Consider the following 15910-nt stretch of genomic DNA (forward strand, 5'->3'; position numbering starts at 1 on the left):
TTTTGGTTCGAACAACCCATGGTTCTCTTACGAGGTGAATGGTGTCACTATCCCGGATGCAACTAGAGTCACCGATTTGGGAATTCTCATTGATGAGCGACTTAGGTTTTCTGAACATTGTTCAGCGGTTGTCAAAAAAGCGAATAGAATGCTTGGTCTCATTTTCAAAAAGGTCTCTTCGCGTTCTCCTAAAGTCATTCTTCCGCTTTTTCGAGGCTTAGTTCGTCCTGGACTGGAGTATGCTGTAAGGCTTTGGAGACCATACCTACAGAGGGACATAGACTTGGTTGAAGGGGTGCAGAGAAGAGCTACGCGTGTCTTTATTGGCACACAGGGCTTGAGTTATGAAGAGAGACTTCATTTTTTGAATATGTTTACATTGGATGAACGCAGGTGTCGAGAAGATATGATCGAAGTGTTCAAAATTTTCAATGGGATGGATAGGATGGACCATGAACTTTTAGTACACCGCCAATCGACTGCTTTTACAAGGGGACACCAGTATCGATTGGTGAGGGACAATGCAAGGTTATGGTGTCGCAGGGAATTTTTCTCCAATAGGGTTGTTAATAAATGGAATAGCTTACCCCCGGAGGTAGTAAATTATAACACAATTGACACGTTTAAAAAGAAATACGATAAACATGTTGGGGTAAATCGAGAAGCTATCCATTCTTAGAATAAGACAACCATAAGTATTCTTTATGGGCATTGTATAATATTTTATCATGTGTATATATTGTTTATAATTTGTGTTAATTGCATTTTTAATTGGGTTGCTGTATTTTTGAAATATGTGACATCCATATTTTTATGGGCATCTTTTTATGTGTTTTTTTTTATTTGTATTTGTTTTACCGTTGTATTTGTATTTATTTTTTTATAGAAGCTAATAAGTGTTTTGTCTAAGAATTTGATAATGACACTGTGTGTGTGTGTGTGTGTGTGTGTGTGTGAAAAGCAAGCATTTATCTATCGCTTTAACCCTGCAGTTCTCATTCTCTATTGACTCGCGGAGCCCTTTTTTAGTATACGATGTTACGAAAATTACGAGTATTATATAGCTGTCTGCAAAATAAAATTGTGCTGTCCTAATTGCCCCGTGGTTTGCCATTTCGAGTGCTTATGAGAGACGTTATCCGGGACAATAATTTCTACGGTGGAGCCCCGTATAGGCCTCGTTTATTTATCAAACTTACTGATTAATTTTATTTTCTTTGAGCAGTGGTATATGGAAGTGCACACTGAGCTCCGAGAGCTGAACGTAATTATCATTAGCCTGTATTACAAAATGCAGACGCTGTATTTTCCTGTACATTCTTCTGCATGTTCAGAAGTTGTCTATTTTTTTATTACAAAATATCATGTTTTCTTTAATTTTTTTTCTTCGCTTAATCGAATTTTGAACACGCGATCAAATAATACAAAAATAATTCGGAGTCTTCTGATTTTTTTCATTTAATTCATCTTTTCTACGAGAGCGAATATGATTAGCATACGATATATTTGCATTGAGCCAAGATTTACGACAACAAAAGGAAACCTGAAGTTCGAACCATTTCCAACGTAATTCGTAAATCACAAAAGACCCTGAAAAGCAGAGAACAGGCAAGATTCAGATCATCGAATTCAATCAATTCTTAGAGTCCAGATACTTAAGATTTTTCAAGAATGTGACACGAATTTCCTGGCATGTCGGCAAATGCGTGTGTTCTCGGAATGTTGGTCTTCTTCGAAGTTTCCGTACATGCTGGATGATGTGGGAAAACGGTAAATAAAATTTGAATAATAATTATATTGTTCCATTGCGTTAGAAAATTGTTTCTTCTGGTTATTCAACATTTTCATTGCCTCCGGTGCGTCTGGTTTAAAATCTTTAAAACTGGAATTGGTTTCCCTTTCAAACATCCTTACCGTAGTGACAAACAAACAAAATGAAAATACAGTCGGTCCCGCTTACTCGGTTATCAACGATTAATAACCAGAAGGTGGTACAAACCCTGAGCACACAATATCCGATTATGCGGGGAACAATTGAATTTTCATTTCACATTGTTGGTATAGATTGTATAATAAAACTGATGAAGAATCAATATCATTAAATCTTCTCGAATAAATCAGATATCAACAATGAAATGCAAATTATATTAAGTACAATGATCATAATACTTTTTACTTTTCATTAGGAAAGTTAGCGCCCTCTAGTGGCTCAACCGAGAACAAAAATAAAATAATTAAATGTACGTATTAAAGACAACTTTACTACCTTGAGGCCAGTACCTACTCTCAAATGTATTTATCTCTAACCTATGAAACATATTTTCCATTAATTCCAAATGTTTCATTCAATAAAAACATGCGTATAGCGGTTGGGGATATGAGAAGCGTAATATTCAATTTAAGCAATGAAAGTAGTTGAAATTATCGTAATATCAACATTGTCTCTATGGGGGAAATTTTGGTGTCGGAGGATTTTACGCGTGCGGGGAATCCGTTCACCTGTTATCCGATTAAACGGGGACGACTGTATTATATTCATAAAGATTTACCCATTGCTTGTTCGTAATTTTCTATTTGGACGTTAGATAGCAGAACTTATTGAATACCTATCATGCTCGACATTATATGCATACGTCAAAATATACATTAACTTGGCTCTAGGCAGATACGGAATGATATTCGTTGAATCCAACGGTTTTTACAAAAAGAATTAACTATTTTTTGTCGAGGATGAACTATACGCAACCTCCGGGCTATTGCGCCATGATTTAAGAAATTAATTTCCTGATTACATTTTACACACGACGTTAACTACCACAAATGCAAGTAAAATGTGTATAAGCCAATACAATTATACAAGCCAATATTTCGCTATTCAGAAGGGTTCAATTGAAAAGTCTGATGAATGAAATTATGCTGACCAGGGCCATCTGAACGCATGGTGGTTAGAGTAAGGCGGAACCTTGGATGATCAATGAGATTTGGTGCTATGGTTTTCGATAGCAAGTACATGAATTCGTAGGAAGACATTTTCCTCCAGGGCCAGTTCCTCGGAAGTTCCTGAGAAAACTGAGTTTTAGGGCACCCTTTTATATACAGGCTTTCCCAAATTGTTGGCACAGTGGATATCTCTGACCGTTGACTTTTAGAGACATACTTTCAAGTACAAAGAGTCTTCAAATAATTCGCGGTGTTACTCAAAATTCCCCAAAGGAATGTAATGTATAAGTGGCTTTTTTTGAGAATGAAAGTGATGTATTATTGGTGTTAGAAAAATGATTTGTAAGAAAAATCGGATGAAATCCGATATTTCCAATCCATAGGGATAATTGAATTCCAAAATTTATCGTCACTTTTAGGTGCAGTTTTAATAAATGCGAAGTAAGTAAAAAAATGAAATTTTTGTACTTTAATAACTTCACCTACAAGTGAAGTTTTCACGCATTCACTTTAAACGTGGCGTAATTATACCTTTCAATTTCGTCATTTATTTCCGTGTTATTTTACGTGTTTTATCCCATTTTTACTTCAGCACGTGCCATGATTCTGGAAATTGTATATCCCTCACATTGGTGAATACAATATCGGCAGAGGTTGGTTACTCAAGCGCTCAAGTTCACCTTGGGTGCTTCTTGTATTCGAGCTCAAACAAGCGTTTCGAGAAAAAAAACCCGAAATGTTTCGATTCGATGGAACAGAAAGAATAAAATTAGTACTTTCGATTTAATGGATCATGAAGGAAGAATATAGTTTAAGAGAGAGAGAGAGAGAGATGTCAACGCATGATTTATAATATTTTTTTTTACTTCAAGAATACCATGAATCAGCTCATAAATACCCACATGAAAGTGTATTACATGACACTCATTAATTAAATATTTTTGTCTACCGGGTGAACCAAAAGAGTCCCAGAAAACGTAATTGTGTGATTCACAAATTATTTAAGACAAAATAACTCGGAATCTTCGGAAATACTTAGAGAAAATTCACAATTATTTTTAAGGGCTCTCATACCCTTTAACATGGTGAAACCACTATGCTCTAGTAAAAATATAATTAAAAATACTATTTAATCATCGATTTATTTCTAATTTTTTTTCACATATTTTTGATTGCGTATGCGATCGTATATCAGTATAAAGATTCACGTATCCCTGATTTTCAATTTTCTGAAAATTTTCAAAAAAAAAAAAAAAAAAAGCATGAAAAACAGTTTGCACGCATGATAGAATAGCATGACATCAATGTAATTGAATAAAAATTGATTCAAAATAAATACACAACGTAAATACACACATAGGAAACGCTTCAGTTCATGAAATGAAGCTAAATGCTGAGATTCCATTGACTCAATCGAATTTAAAATTAAATTTTGAATTTTAAAATTAAAAAAAATAAATTTCATATTAAATCAAATAAAATTTCAAAAAATTTCTGTTATTGAATATTTTTTAGCAACAGATATTACATTTATTTGTTCTTTTTTACTGTATTTTTGGTTGTGAGGTCGCAGGGAGTTTTTCTCTAATACGGTTGCTAATAATATTGCCTACAGATTATAAATTATAAACACGTATCTTCGTGTTAAAAATAAATAAATGTAAAGCCAGGCCATATGTTCCTTAAAACCAATACGTCGAATAGAAAGATATTGACCTTTCCAAGAATTTGTGCTGTGAAGTGCTTGATTCCTTTGCGTTTAAATAGCTCTATCATATTCAATTTCTACATATCTGTAGTAAAGAGAGCTCGCCTTTGCGTGTGTTCCAGTATTAACACTGATAAAGTTAATGTTCAGATTTTACATTCTGACATAACGCGTGACAGAACACGCAGGAATTATCTCTTTCATAATAATATCAACTTAGCTAATAATGTAATTGTTATAATATATTATTGAAACAGCCGATTCATTGAGTGTAGTCAATATTTTAGCCAATTTTCGGAACCTTAGTATCATAGGCCTGTATATTTTGACAATTTTTAATGCCTAAAGCTTCTATTAGTTCGTGATAACAAGTGTATTACAGTGTATATAATACATATGTAAATATTCAATACTGTAAGTTTTGTATGTAATAATGTGTAATATATTATGTCGCTAATAATATAATAGCTTACCTCCGGGCAGTAGTACATTGTAACACAATCGGCACGTTTAAAAAAATACAATAAACATAGTGGATGAATGGAGAAGCTACCCATACTTAGAATAAGACAACCATAACTATTTTTATGGGCAGTTTATTGTATTTTATTAATAATAATTTTTTTTTTGGGGGTATATACTTTTACATTGGGTTGCTCTATTTTTTGGTTATATTCCACATCCATATTTTTTTCAGCCATCTTGTTGGGAAATTAGCCAGTCGTGGCTTTTTGTTTGTATTTGTAATTATTATCGTAATTTTTGTTAACAACGTTTCCTTATTATTTACAATAAAAACGTGTTAAAATTATGCTTTACTCAGGTAAATGATTTTTTTTCCAAATCATCATATGGATAAAAACCTAAACAAATTTATACACAATTCTCTTCTGGATGTATGCAGAGCAATCCCGTGCCCCCACCCTCAAGATAAAAAAAAAATTCTAAAAATGTTGAAAATTTTAAAATATTGGAAATATAAGAAAGCGCCTTGATATTCTGTTTATTTTTGTAAGTTCAAAATGCTTTTTGTGAGTGACTCAAAATTTCTCTGGAAGAAATTTCGTGCCCCCCCCCCCCCCCCACCGCCCTTGATTCTTCTAAATAAATAGCTCAGGACGAGTTAATTCGGCCTTTAAGTGAAGTAGTTAGTGGGAAAAAACAATTTCCAGTATTATTGAATTTTTATAAGTAACGTGTCAAATTTATTTATTTAAATACATACCAAACTACAAGACAAAATCGAATTACTGCAAGGTAAGACATAGAAATGTAAATACAATAAAACCAAACAGGATGAAAAGCAATACACAGATAAAAGATACAAAATCTGTTTATAAGCACAGGAATTTTTATAACAAATATACCAACCTCTTCTCCAATATTATATCCTCACATAGATAAAATTACACTTCTTCACAATCTTTGCAAAAAAACCACGTCGCTCAACTTCAAACACCGTGAAAATTAATAATTTTTCAATATTTCCGTGACTTTTGAGTCACTCGCTACATTCGCATAACATACATTACATCATACATGCGGTAATAGAATTACATACATCCCAGATTTGTTGAAGGATTAGGGGAAAAGAAGATATTGAAAGATTAGAGGATTAGCCAAAAGCAAAACGGCGTATTCGTGAATTAATGTCTAATTTTCTATCATTATATAATTATTACGATCCAGTAACAACGGAAGAATTCAATAAAAAAAAAAATGCATCTATTTCTTCTATTAACTGCTAATGCCTTATATTTTGGACATCATGGGATGGCAACGGACAAATCTTATTAAAGATTTTCTAATTGAAAATTCGCCATTAAACATGCACTTGACCCCGAAACTTATCCAACTAAGAAGCATTTTTTCTACTTGAATAGCTCTTTGTTTATTTTAAATTGTTTTCTGATAACAATATAATCCCTAACCAGAGACCTACAATTTCTATTTAAACATTATTAGAATAAACTGTTTTTAATCGTTTATTCGACCTTCCACATTATTAATCCATAATGTCATTTATAATAACCGTAGCAAACTTTCAATGTTATCTTGCCATTAGACCAGAACTAATCAGGGTTGAGGGGAATTTCCGACACGCTTATGGACATGAATCATATTGTACGCGTTTTCGGTGCATACCTATATAAGTGCCTATTGCCTCAATTCAATTTCACACTTATTCTCGGATCTATCATGTCTTGTATTTCGTTAACTGTCGGTTTTCTGCTCGTGCTGAGTGCAGTCAGTGCCGTTCCACCAACGTGGATCACCGGGGATTTCAAGGGACCCGAAATATCTGGAGCATATGTGAGAGGAATCGACGGTTGTGGTGGTGCTGGTCAAAGCCAGCTTGTTACTTTGGATTTCCCTGAACTGAAGAATATCGTCAGTTCCGTAGCTGCCAGTAAGTTCTATTATTATTATATTTCAATTATTGTAAATCAAGATTATATGTTCGAGTATATAATGATGAAAGAGATTTCTGAAAATGGTAATTTTGATGGTGTATTAAGATAATTCGAAGCTACTTTACAGTCTTATTGTGCCGTCCTTTGTCACTGTGTAGTCGTGTCTGTGGGCACCGAGCTGTACTGACTCTCATCGCGAGGATTCTGGTTAACAGTAGTTGTTGGCTGAAGTTGGTTTTTTGCGATTTTCAAACTTTGAAGAGCAAATGCGAGCCGGTTTTCCATTCGAAATGATACCTACATAACATGGGAATTTTATAGCGCATTCATCACCTCCAATTCACAATAAAGAACACATACGGTGGCACCAGCAAGACATAAAATTCCTGCATGTATCAATCGTTAAAAATACCGCAGAGGAATGTGTACGAGGTGTATGTATGATTAAGAAGTAGTAGTCTCATTGTGACCCAGTAGTTCACAACCCTTAGACCAGAATTAGTCTTTCTATATGACGCTAAAATTTTATGATGAAGTCAATTTTTTTATATTCAGTTATGTGACCCAAGACAAAAATTTCTGATCTTCCCCCCCCCCCTCCTCCGAAACTGTATATTCCAGGGGGAAATGGGCATCAAAAACATCGTTCATAATTACAGAACACGTACAGAATATGCATGCAGCATCGATTACCTGAAGCAATTGGAGGCTGGGAGTGTTCGGATAACTGATCATTCATGGAAAAAAGTAGTACCAGTGTCATAGTAGCAATATGAAACAAAGAAACAAAAGCATGTATATGTTTTATATCGCACGTCTTACAAATAACACAGAGAACTGACTAAACTACAGTTTAGGAAAAAAAGTCCAAAATTTTCTTTTACTTCACTAAAAGCAGTAGCACTTCCACATGGCGCACAAATTTGAATTTGTCAACTGGAACGCTTTCGGTTAACCGATGTTTCGGTTGGTCGGTATTCAAATAATCGATGCTCTACTGTAATTGCATATATGTATATATGTATATTCGCACATTAAACCTCATTTAAATGAAAACTCATAATTATGAAAGTTTTCCTACCGTATTTTCCTGCGTATAATTCGCAGATGCACAAATTTCGCTATTTTTAGAAAACCATCATTAATTTTTCTACAGTACACCATATAATCTGTAAGTGAAAATTTAATTTGTCAACAATAAATTCTTAAGGAATGGAAAGGGGATTTCTACGTTTTCTTGGAAAAGAAATATTTTTACTCACTGCATATGCCGTCTATAAATCTTTAAAAAACTGCTTTTTACGAATTAATATTTAAAATATTTATTTCTATTTCAACCTTTCAAATATTTTCCCCCAAAGAGTGTTAATTCTTTTTAAATTACTTAAATTCTTTAATGGGAGGTAGTTCCCCCCCCCCCTCCCCCGTTTTTATGGGAACCCCCTTTCCTTAGAAATGGGTATGTCCCGTAAAATATGCAGGATGTAAATTACCATTTCTGTACGATTAGTTGCGCACTCCTCCGACACATTACCCTGGCTCCGTACCTACTCCAACAGGAGGGACATGGCTCCACATGGGAAGGGCTCCAGACCGGGATGGAGGGGGGGGGGGAGGCTCTGGGACGATTCTTTCATTTTTTTTATTTTTCACATTATTTATTCATTGTGTAGGCGGCCCGTGAAAAATCTTGCCTGCTGGCCAACCAAAGATCACAACCTAGAGGCCCTGATGTAGGATGTGGAGGCCATTTGGGGCATGATTTAGCCCCAATACAGTGAAACCTCGTTAGTGCGTCACCCGTTTAACACGTCACTCCGCTTACCGGATCAGTTTTTGCAAGTCCCAGTTATCCCGAGGCAGGAATTGGCACAGCTATGGCTTACTCCGTTTAACGAGTCACTCTGCTTATCAAGTCATATTTTTGCTCTACCAAGAGTGACTCATTAACGATGTTTGACTGTATATCGAAAAATTTATTTTTGCCAATACAGTCATAAAATGATTAAAAACCTGTTTAAAATGGAATATTTTTTGGAGTAATTAATTAATTTCATTCATATCACAATCATTCTGTTACATGATCATTAAGGAATGGATTGATATTGCATTAAAATATATTTCTTACACAGGTGGTAACAGGCCACTGCAGAAGAAATTTTACGAATGCGAAGCTAAGGAACCCAAAAGGGTAATTCATTCAACATCCTATTTTCTATATATATATATATCCCTTTATCTGATATTTCCTCAATTAAAGACATCAGTTTTCGAAATATAATAGGTATGAAATAACCAAATAATCAATGATAATTATTTCCTATAGGTTCTGAGTGCACTGAGGCACTGCCAATCCCAGATTGCCGGTGAATATCTCTACCAATACAACGATAACCTGGCCAAGAACCTTGGTCTCATCCGTAAAGTGCGTTTAACTATTTATTTACTATAATCACGCGATATTATTAAGTGTATGTTCACGTTTCTTTATAAATTGATGTTAGATATGGATCTTGAACTTGAAATATACAAGGGCGTGGTTACCATCCATGTCAAGGTTGCATGTGCCTTTTACAACCAATTGTTATTCAAGAAGTATAAAACACGCGAATGGCAATTAGCTAAATACATCATAACGGGAATGTAATTGTTTCACTTTCTAAGTAAAATTCATTTAAAATTCATATACGGTAGAACTTGGTTAATTCGAAGTTTGGATATTTCGAACTTTTATGAACTCCCATTGAGTTTCCTATATAATTTAATGTTAAAATTGTTTAATTCGACCTTTTCTCGAGTTTTCGGGATGATTCGAGATTGGAGGGGAAAAAAATCACGATTTATGTGTGGGGAAATTTATACAAAAGTTTTCTAAAAGCTGTCATCGACATTGTGGACAATATACTGCCATGTCATATATATTGTAATTATAAATCATCAAAATTTGGGAAATAGTTTCGTAACTGATGATTAAATTTTAATAATTGATAATTGTTTTCCTATGTAAATATTGATGATTAAGTTGCAATTTGAAGTCAGTTAATGATTAATTGGATAATTCGAATATTTTTTCCAGTGACTTTGGACTTCGAAATATCAAAGTTCGACTGCATAGATATGACTCGAGCATTGGAAAATAAATAATAAAAGTTAATAATTTTTATAATTTGTTCTTTCTTTCCAGATTTTCAACTGCGTAAGGAACCAAACTAAAAATGTGAGTATAATCTTAAGATTAAAGGAAATTTAAAATATTAACGGGACATTTTTATTTGTTCCTAAGGTATCATTAATGGTTGTTTTGTATAAAATATTTTATTTGTATACACATTTTTATTTATAAAAGCTTTTATTGTTTGCATACAAACTTTAATTACGAAATTTTTTATTTGTTTGAAAAATTACAGGTAAAAGTTTGTGTGTGTGTGAAAACAAATAATACAAATTTGTTTGCCAAATAATAATCTATCTTTTTACGGGACAAATATAAATTTGCAATCAAGCAAATAATATATTTTGTTTACAAATAAATCATGCAATTTATTTGCAGGTAAATTTTTATTGGTTTCTAAATAAGATTAAATATTTGTTCAACTGTTTTTTTTATATTTAATGTTATTTCTTTTTCTCTGTTTGATCTGTTTTATTCACATGAAGTGCATTTTTGCTCCATGGAAGTCATTACGATATTTAAATGGATAAAATTTATGCAAATTTTAAAGTTGAGTGAATTTTTATGAACATGAAAACATTTTCATTCCAATGAGAGACCATTTTTCGTGCAATTTAAAATTTCATATCGATAAACTTAATTTTTTAGTCCAAGCCATTTATGTATAATTTTAAAGAAGGAAAATAACTGCGAATGAACTTAATTTTCATCAAAGAACTTTTAACGGATTACGTAAATGAAGTGAATAATTTTTATTAAAAATTTACAAATCATAAATCTGATGTGAGATTTGGTTATAAATATTTTTAATTATATCGTTTAATGATTTTAATAATTGATTATAGTTATTTTTCATCGTTACAATTCTAGGCATGAAACTTTTTGCTATCATTAAAAGAATAACGATGAATTTTAAATTTGTTGTATTTAAAAAAAAATAAGCCATTGTTATTTTAATTTATGAATCAGTAAATGTTTCAACGCTATCTCTATAATATGTATTTTAATAAAATTTGTTCATTGTTCTTATAGCTTTCATCCAAAGAACGAAGACAAATGGTGGAATTCGAAGTATGTATAATTAAAAATAAATTCTATCAATTTTAATGGAATTCTACAATTCCATTATACGAGTATGAATGGTAGTGTTCATGAGAAAATATATATATAAATAATCATTCATAAATATTATACGGCAAATTTCGAATATCATAATAACCTTCGATGCAATGCCACACAAAACCAACAACAGTACGCGAAAACACATCCAACATACTCGTCGTCGATTTCACACTCCACTTTTGTTAGATAGATGTCAGTATCTAATCAACTGCTTGAACACATAATACTTAACACATGGATACACTGTCATCATTGCCAGAGCAATGACTAGGGTTGCCAGATTCGAAAACTGAGAAAGGAGGATACTGTCGTGCGCACCCTTTAAGACGTCACTTTGCCTTATTTTCATCACGGATGGCGCCACTATGCTGAGCAAAAAAACTTCCACCACAATAGATTTTTTTCCAACTAGAACTGAACCACTAAAAAAAAGCGAAAAGAGATTAAGCAACGACCCGTCTTCCTCCACTAAAAATTCATTGTTCCCACCGTCTTGTCAGTTTTGGTTTCAGTCTCAGTATGGCAAGAGATTTTCCGTAGCAAAGAACGTGGTCTTTTGTTACCTTTATTGGCATTACTGAAAGCTTCCATAGCCTTGCATTACTGAAAGCTTCCATAGCCTTGCATTCCTAACCTTCCATAACCCTCAGAAGGTTTATTTTTCTCTCGGGAGAGTTGTTTTCTTTGCCAGAGACTATTTGCCGTAGAAATCAGAATTGAGTGTGCTGCTTACATCCTATTGGCTTTGTCTCCGAATACACCCACAAACACACTCATGTCAATTAAGAGATATATGTTTCTCAGAGTGAAAAAAAAAATCCAAAGCAAAAAACAAAATATAATACCGGAAACTTGAAAAGGAGGGCAAAAGGGCGAATTTTCTAGAACCTAGGAGAATGCTTGAAATGACATTAAAAAAGAGGACATATCTTCCTAAAGAAGGACGTCTGGTAACCCTAATGATGACCCCCTTACGATCAAAATCGCTGGACTGCCTATATATTTTATAAAAAACGCGAAAAATTAGGATACGAAATACGGCAAATTACTACTACTAAACTGTACATGCACCTCCTGAAAAATTCCTCTGTTGAACTCCCAAAGAATTGGTACATGTCGGAAAGGTTTGTCGGAAAGGTGCTTGTGTATTTTACGTCCCTGACGTATTCAAAATGTCAGTGTTACACTCGTTTCGTGTTCGAGATGTGCGGCATCTGTCTTCACATATTCGACATCACCGATTCTAGACAAGAAATAGTGCTAAACATGAGAAAAATCGACACTTTTGGCTAAAATTGCTGAAATATTTGCTCTGGACGGGGGAAATGAAAAGAAGGTACGGCACATCGTATTGCGTGTGTGTGAGTTGAAATTTATTTCATACAAAAAAGTGACGAATATATGATATGAATTTTTATGTTCAGTCATAATTACGATAACTATAAGTTAATGTAAAATTAATGTAAATTATGATAGTTATGAAGTAGTGAATCAAATTTTAATAATTACTGCATAAGTTACTAATTTCTTGATGTTTGATTACCGTAAGCAATGAAAATTCAAATAAAATTCGTTGAAAAACGGGACATTTTTGTAGAATAGTCGGTACAGCCAAGCATCCGGGAATGTCCCGTAAAATACTAATCATATGGTTATGCAATTTATATCTGGATCATTTAAGATAGGGGTGCACAAGCCATTGATAAACCGTACACCCATATGATGCGCGTGCCAGTTAAAATTCAACCCTCAGGCCTTACGTCTTGCTTTTACGGGACACAATCTCTTTTCTCCGCAATGTTTTGTCCATTTTCTTATTTTCATAAAAATGTTTGTGTGGTCGTCTTTTCTACTGTCATTCGATGTTTTCAAATGAAAAACGAACTGAAAACACATTGAATAAACGTGATCTTCGCGGCTAAGTTAATGCATGGGCACAGGGGGTTACAACGGCCTAGGCGGCCTCGTGATAATGGGATTTAGTTTCGTGATTATTTAACGAGACCAGTAAGTATTGTTAGCATTAGGCAGGGAATTTGGACCCAGAACATTACATCATTTTGTCTGAAGGGTCGTTAGTGCTATCACACACACACGATGCTCTTTTTATCTCAAAAGTGTTATTCAATTTGTTTTCGTTTGAATAAAATTAAACAAAGAAATTGAACGAAAAGTTTCTCATAATTCTTTTTAAGAAGACCTACCAAACTGAAAATAGGTTTGGTAGGATGCAAGACTACTGTAGAAAAGATGGTTAAAAAATGAGAGACAATTTCTTCGATTTAAAAACTAAATTGAACTTGTTTCAATTTTTTGTAGAGAAACTTCGAGCGTCACTCCTGATACCATGGCGAATCCATTGTGGTACGCGTGCCACGGGTTGGCTACCCCTGATTTAAGAAATGATGTTATGGAATCCTAAAATGAATGTTTTATTATTATTATTATTGCTGCATTAACTGCGAGAATTAAGAAAATGAAAATCGTACAACTGTGCTTATTACTGAATATTTGTGGACAATATTTGACTTTTTTCAATGTTATAACTTTTTATGCATTTCTTTTCATAGGACTGCGCAATTGTTATTGGAAAGAGATCTGGAGCAGAACACGGTCTCCTGGATGACCCATACGTGAGGGATCTTTCGTTCTTCGATTATTAAAAAAGTCCGAATCCTACAATACACTGATATGATGATCCACGCGTAAAATAAGATGAGCTATCCATTTATAGTTGTTATGTTTGTGACATTTTTATTGCCAGTCCTTTGTACATTTTGTTTAGTTTCGGTGATTTGAAATAAATGAATCGTTGTATATCAAAAAGTTTTATGTCATTACAGGCTCTTCATTTGGGGGGTCGGGGGGAGGCGTTGACGCTCATTTGCCGTAAAACCCCCTGGCTTTTGAAAATACACTAAAAATGGTACATACATATATATATATATACATACATACATTGCGGACATGTTCTTTGCGCCCCCCCCCCCATCCTGCAAAAAGTTGAAATGACGGCCCTGTGTCATTATACAGCATATATTTCACATTCATACAATCATGAACGCCAAGCTTCGTATTTTCGATTATCTACATTTCATAGCAATATCGAATGTTAAAAAATTATTTCTACAGCCCTGAAAAAAATTATAATTTCCTTAAAAAAATTCATGTATTTCGTAGAGCATGAAACTTAGGAATTTGTCATTCCACCTCGACATAGGACCACAAAAGGTTAAAATGATTTGCAGTAATACAGCGAAGTTACGCGATAGGTGGGACCGGTGATAACCACGTTAATGGAAAGCGCGTAAGTCGGGGTATAACTTTTCCTTATAAAAATACAAATAACTATGGCACTCTTCTGTGGCTCCATTAAAATCTAACTTGCGTTGTGACTACAATCCATTACGGTCAAAAAAACGATATTCACCTATGAGTTGAAGTTAATTAAAAGTTGCAGATCAGTGCATATTGCCATTAAACAATGTATTATTTTTACAATATATACACACACACTAAGTACCAATCTGCTTATATTCCTCACTACAATTTAATGTGAGTCGACTCTTGTTGAGTTGAATACTAAGTGAATCTTTAACCCCTTTACAATCACGGACGAAATATTTCGTCCAAACGCCAGTGGGATAAATTCAACCCAGTTCTCTGTTTTCTTTCCTCTCTCCTCGCCGTTGCGAACCTTTATTGTAACCCTAAGGACCAAAGTTGTTTTCTTATGTTCCTGTAAATGATTCCCATACAATTTATTTTTCCACTATATGTTGTACATGTAAGAGCGAAAAAAGAACACGTAGGGTGAGGATGAAAAGAGAAATCTACTGTATACTCTTTTATCTACTTATCATTTTTCCCTTCCCTATTAATTTTTTCTTCCTTTTCTTTCCCTTTCTTCTTTATTGTCTCAGTTGCGGTTAGGTCAAGGTTACCACATTTATCGCGATTCGTGAAACAGAGAACATCCAAATTTGTTACCAAAAACTTATACGTAAAGGAGGTTAAAACACTGATAGCTTAAAACTGGGAATTTCGAGATGTTACCGTCTTGAACAAACCTCTCGATATATACTAAGTGCGTATACGGTTTAGTAGTGATAATATGGAAAGCTGAATTCAATTCTGAAAAAGACGTTGTTGCTCGTACATAAAAGGTCTACGAGTCAATGCCACTTTCTACGGGGGGAGGAACAACAAAAACTGATATTCAGTCTTTTTGTTATCACTTACCGTAATAATGGAAAACAATTAACAAAGTGCATTTGCGGTTGTTTTTCCGAGAAAGTGTTATTCTAATCGACTCTGTGCCGTGATCCTACGTTCAACGAACTCTATTAATAACTCAATATGGAAGGTGCTAAGAGAGAAAGAGCGCAACAGGCGTTGAACCTCGATTTTTTACGAGTTAGATGGATGACGAGCCATTGTTTGACGATTAAATATTGCCCTCTCGAGACTTTTTATTTTATATACAATAATAGATTGGACCAGAGAGAGAGAGTTGAACCAGTCAATATCTCCATCTCTCGTCCCTGCTTTTAA

This window comes from Pholcus phalangioides, unplaced genomic scaffold, assembly GCF_987345545.1.
Source record: "Pholcus phalangioides strain wild (caught in Gottingen) unplaced genomic scaffold, Ppha-v1.0 ptg000015l_1, whole genome shotgun sequence".
NCBI classification, from domain to species: Eukaryota; Metazoa; Arthropoda; class Arachnida; order Araneae; family Pholcidae; genus Pholcus; species Pholcus phalangioides.